Source organism: Coffea eugenioides, chromosome 2 (assembly GCF_003713205.1).
Source record: "Coffea eugenioides isolate CCC68of chromosome 2, Ceug_1.0, whole genome shotgun sequence".
Lineage (NCBI taxonomy): Eukaryota > Viridiplantae > Streptophyta > Magnoliopsida > Gentianales > Rubiaceae > Coffea > Coffea eugenioides.
Genome location: NC_040036.1, coordinates 53,474,841 through 53,480,639, shown reverse-complemented (window position 1 = coordinate 53,480,639; position 5,799 = coordinate 53,474,841).

Below are 5,799 nucleotides of genomic sequence, written 5' to 3'. Positions count from 1 at the left end.
GAATTTTGAGTTAGGGTTTGAATGGGTCACTTGAAATTCCTATTGTTTGGATGGTATATGGTATATGTAAGTTTGTATAAGAGGTTGTGGTAGTGATTGAAGCAAGAAATGAAGAGATTTCCCTTTGAAACCCCAAATTCCAGATTTCCGTTTTTCACCTCCCCTGTTCTGACCGGTTTTTTTTGACTAGGTTAGAGGCCGAATTAGGCTTATCACAAAACATGAAAGTTGTATAGAATGATGTTTTATGGTTTCCTGAAAAATTTTAGCTCCATCCGAGTACTGTATCATGTGAAAAGACAAAAATACCCCTGACTACCATAGGTAGAACGTTATGGACAGTTTTGTCATTTCACCAATCTGATTGTGTCTTTTCACCATGATCCGTACTAAAATAGCATTTGGCCAAAATACAGAAGTTGTAGTGATATGTCTTAGTTTTCCAATGCCCCTGAAAACGCCTCAATCGGATTTCGGTAGCCTGAGTTATTGTCGTTTACGCATAGTGCGGTTAATTAGCCCGAATGTGAGATTCTGGTTCTGTAATTTGAAATTTTGACCTGGATACACTACGAACTGAACTGAGTGGTCTTCATCAAAGTTGTAGGCCTTTGTCTTAGCTTCAAGACGGTATAAATTACACCCCAATCCGATAAGTGTATCTCCGATTGTGTCTGTTCCGCTAAGCGACGTCAAATCTGTCTTTTGATTTATCACTCAAACTTCATTTCCGGACATTTTCCTAGTTTGATTTTGTACTTGTATGACTTTGAGCCTATTGAACGGCTATTGAAATGAGAGTATTTTGTGTGTGACTTTGGGACTGATTGAGGAAAAGAATGAAGCCATAAAGGGCTGGAAAATAGGTAAATACAAAGGGCATGCTGCCCAAATTTACTCTCGAAAACTAGGTAGATATACTTGCGACTCGAGTAAGACTTGAGAGCGAATACCACTTGAACCATCTAGGATATTTGCGTCTTCATTTATCGAGGTATATAAGTTAGAACTTGGCCGAACTTGTTCCCTTTTCTCGTTCTTTCAACTCCAATGGGAGTTCTAAAGTTTTAACTGCTTCCTTACCGAAACTAAACGAGCGAGCATAAATTTTTCGGGATTTGATAAGTATCTTGAATACTACTTAAACGAGTTGCATTTACTTGATTTTCTTGAAGCGAAACTCCTATGTTTCGAACTCTAGAGAATTTTACATTCAGAAATGATATTTTATCGCATATTTGGACTCCAGCCAAAGAGTTGGACCTGAACGTGACTTTTGAGAGGCACTAGACCTTTGGTGAGTGCTTCTAAATACCTGATTGAACTAGATACTTGTTTTCCATACTTGACCAATGTGATTTAATGATATGTAATTTGTTTGATCGGGCAAGAGTGTACTTTATCGCACTTGCCCTAATATGATATATACTTGTTTATTGTTGCAATTGACTTGATATACTTGTACTTGAGTTGTAAGTGCGGAGCGGCAGTATGTACCACACTCAATCCAAGTGGGAGGTGCCTCTCATTCCCGTCTCCGTACTTTTATTTTGATTCAGTCGATTGGAGATGTTATCTTATCGACAATCTTGGGAACCCAAACCCCACTGGCTAGTTAATCGAGTCGAGCTGGCAAGGGTTTGGTCGATTAGATAATGAACCATGGGTAGTTAGTGATGTCGAGTGGAGTGTTATCTCCTCGACTAATCGGTATACTCGAGTATTACCACCAATGTTTATTGAGCATTTTAGGCCCAGTAAGGGGTGTGAATGGTGGATGGAGAGTAGTGTAAGTGGTGCTCTACTGGATTTGTCGCGCCCCACTTTTCGATTCGAGTTGAATTGTGTATGTGTGGTGTGGTGTGTGTAGTGTGGTGTGAACGTGTGCAAAATGAAAATAAAGGCCATGGGACTTGATAAAGCGACGGTTTGGCCATATAAAGTTCAAAAAGGGTTTTTTTTTGTATATAAAAAAAAATGGAGTCGCCACTTGGTATAGAGTTAGGGTGTACCAAGTCACCCAAAAAGTGTTTTTGTTTTTGAATAAAAAAATAAATAAACCCTTTTTGAGAACTTTTGGGTCTGCGTAACCAAAAGAGGGATCGGGGGTCACATTTGACGAAGGGGAAGGCAAGGACAGAAATCCAAGGCACCCCTTCGACCTAGCCGAGGCTAGTTGCGTGACTTAAGCCATTTTTCCTAATTTTTCTACCCAAGGTATGTATCGCGTATTGGATATGTCTATATGAATGCAAAAACCTAGACCTAGGGGGATTGGGGGAAATTTCTCTCCAAAGGTTGAGTGGTGCCAATCACATTAATTGTGAAGCCCAATAATGATCCTTTTGGAGAGGTCACACCTAAACCTAAATGACGTGAAAAATGAGTGGAATGCATGCCATGTGAAAGTGTGAGCTTGTGTGAAGTGAGAAAAAATGATAAAAGTAATAAGATAAGAGTGAAGGTGTGCAAATGTAGATGAGAGTACTCGTGTGCGAGTGAAGATAAAATGCTCGTGTGCAAGCGAAGATAAAAAGTGTTCGTGTGCAAGTGAAGGCAAAAAAGTGTTCGTGTGTAAGTGAAGGTGAAAAAAAAAGTGTTCGTGTGCAAGTGAAGGTGATAAAAGGTGCATGTGTGCAAATGAGACAAAAGTGAAAGTGTAATGATAGAGTGGATTGAGAATGCATGAGCCTAGGGAATTCATGCAAATTGGGTACGGGGAGACCTAAATCGTGACTTGATTTTCCCTTTGATTAGAAGGCGAAACTAGCGTGCTAAGGCTATCGAGTAGCCACACTCGCTCGTTTCCTTTATCGGAAGGGGACACTCAAGCAAAATGAACCCTATAGCTAGCATGGGATGCAAAACCTAAAGTGAGGGGAAAAGGGGGTCGAGAAACATGCCAAATGATAAACTAAGGAGAAAAATGCGTGATATGTGGTGATCATGCAAATAATGCATTAATGAAAATCCAAGGAAAAATCCTATTGGGTCTAGCGTTGGACTAGCCCATCTATGAATTCCGACTAGCGTTGGACTAGCGGAAACGTACATTCATCCATTCCATTCATTCATGGTTATGAAAGCAAGTAGACATGCCAAACGCTCGTAAACACGTAGCACGTAGCACTTAGCATGCTCGACTAGATGCAAGAGCCTACTAAAGCAATTTAACATGTAACAACAAAAGCAAGCAACCAGGGGGAAGGGGAAGTGGACCAGATGCTCTCCGAGCCCTATCTATTACAAGCCAAGAGGTGTACACATACCCCATGAAAGCATAAAGGGAAAGGGGAAATGGACCAGATGCTCTTCGAGCCCTATCTATTACAAGCCAAGAGGTGTACACATACCCCATAAAAGCATAAAGGGGAAGGGGAAATGGACCAGAGGCTCTCCGAGCCCTATCTTGAATAAAAGTAAAAGCCAGTAAATGCATGCAAGGAGATAAGGAAAGCGAAGTAGACATGCATATTCATATAACACGTAGGAGCACGTAGGGTCAAATGAAGTGCAAATAAAGGGGTAGAATGTACCTCCCTTGAATCGACGCCCTAATGTAGTGAAGTTACTAATTTACCCTCCAAAATAATAAAAAGGTCAAGGTACCACTTAAATTGTCAAATAAACGCATAAAATAACCATTGGACACAAAAATGGTAATTAATCACGAAAACAAAAATTAGATATGAAATAGACCATGCACATGCAAGCAAAGTTCAATCCCAAATGAAAGGTCTCAAAATCTAAAACAGAATGCTAAGTCGAATGATCTAAGGTGTAATCTGCCTCAATCAAATGCAAGAAAATCACGAAAGGAAAAAAAAATGGAAAATTATCTATTAAAGTTAAATAAAAAGATTAACTAAGCAAAATTAAAATGAAACGGAGCTAAAACTATAAAATCTTCCAAATTATCAAGCTTCTATGGTTTTATCCTAGAAATTTGTTAAACATTATCCAAAAATCACATAAAAATGTGCCAAAGCCAATTGCCATGTAAGAGGGAAACAATTGCAACACTAGTCACCCATTCGAGCTCAATCGAAACATTTAAGAATTTCAAAGGCCCCCAAAATAATAATAAAGCCGAACAATAATTGAAATGCAAACACTTTAGGACCTAATTGCCAGGAAATGGAATGTAAGGGATCAAGGCATCTCAAATAATCAACCTAAAACATGAAATTGACACATTGAGAACATTTAAACGATTAAACACCCCATGAATCATAAAATTTGAATCCAATTGAAAGAGAAAAGAAAGATTGAAAAATCATTTTTGATGAATTTCTTCCATAAAAAGCACATTGAAACCCAAGAGATTAGAGTGGACAAAAAGCCAATTGGAAATGAGAGTTCTAAACTAAAATGGTGGCTCAAGAGTAAAATCTATCAAAGTAATCGCTAAACTTCTCAAAAATGACATGGAAAAACGATTCGTTAGAATTAAACGAGAAAAATAGTCATGATCTTACCCAAACGAAAAAAAATCAAACTATGAGCTCCCAAAACCACTTGAATCTTCTTATTTCATTCTAAAAATTCACCAAAAATCTATTCATGAATCAAACAAAAACAGGCCAAGGAAAACTAGCATGGTAAAAGGACAAAATTGAAGAAGTTTCCCAATCTTATGGGCCTAGGTGAAACAAAAGAGACTTGAGGGACCAAAGTGTAATTTTCTTGAAATTTTCATGCATGCAAACGGCTGAAACAGCTTTCTTTACTTCTGAAATTTTCCTACTGCCAAATTGCAGCTCTACTCACGCAAATTCACACAACAAATGCAACAAGCTCACGGACTCATTAACTCAAAACCAATAAAAGGTTTCAAAATCGCTTAGTTAGCATAATTTGGACAAGACTCTTGATTTTAACTGTAAGTTACAAATGACCAAATTTCTGCAAACAACCAAGAAACAAACTTTGACAAACAAAAGTGCAGGCCTGCTGCAATTTCTGCAACTTTCGGTTATGATCAAATGTACTTTCATGTGTTCATCAAACAGGATTCTCTCATCCTAACACGGCCAGATTTTCAACCAAATAGTAAACCTATGATCTTATCAACGAAATCACAAAAACTCACACCCAAACAAACAAAAACATAGCAGGAAAAGACGCAAAAATCTGGACAAACTTCATGCAACAAAAAAAAGAAATGCTTTGGCAGCTTCGTTGGTTCATTTTTCAGCAGAATATTAGAACATTTTTCAAATGCTTTGAGGACTCAGACATGCCAACTCAAACCAGTTTCCCAATGCCCCCTTTCCACACCGGATTACTTAACAACAAAAGAAAAAGAAGAGGCCAAAGCCTGGTGAATGGTCACGGCAAAGGCAGACAGCAGAGTAGGTGCGGTAACCTGTACTCTGCTGCAATTTTCTATTGCTAGTGCAGCCCCAACTCACACGAATGAATGCATAAAATGCAATAGAAACACAAGGAAGGAACTAATAGCAAAGATGCAAACCACATACCAACACAAGCAAAACTTTAACTAACGAAAGAAAGAAGCAGGGTCCATCCATGCTGCTGCAAAAAGCCGAGGGCTTTGGATTCATTGCAGCAATTTCATCCGACTCTAGTATACTTATGCGAAAATGAAACTCTGATGAACCCCCACAGTAAACAAAATCCATTGTAATGGTTTCAGCCCATTTGTGGTCACATTACTCAAACAACATCATCCATTTCCCGAAGATTCAAACACGTCATTAATCAAGGAAGATGCAGAAAAAGGAAGAACCTTGCGACAAAATGAAATTAGATTCATTGAAAGTTACTGCCTTTCTA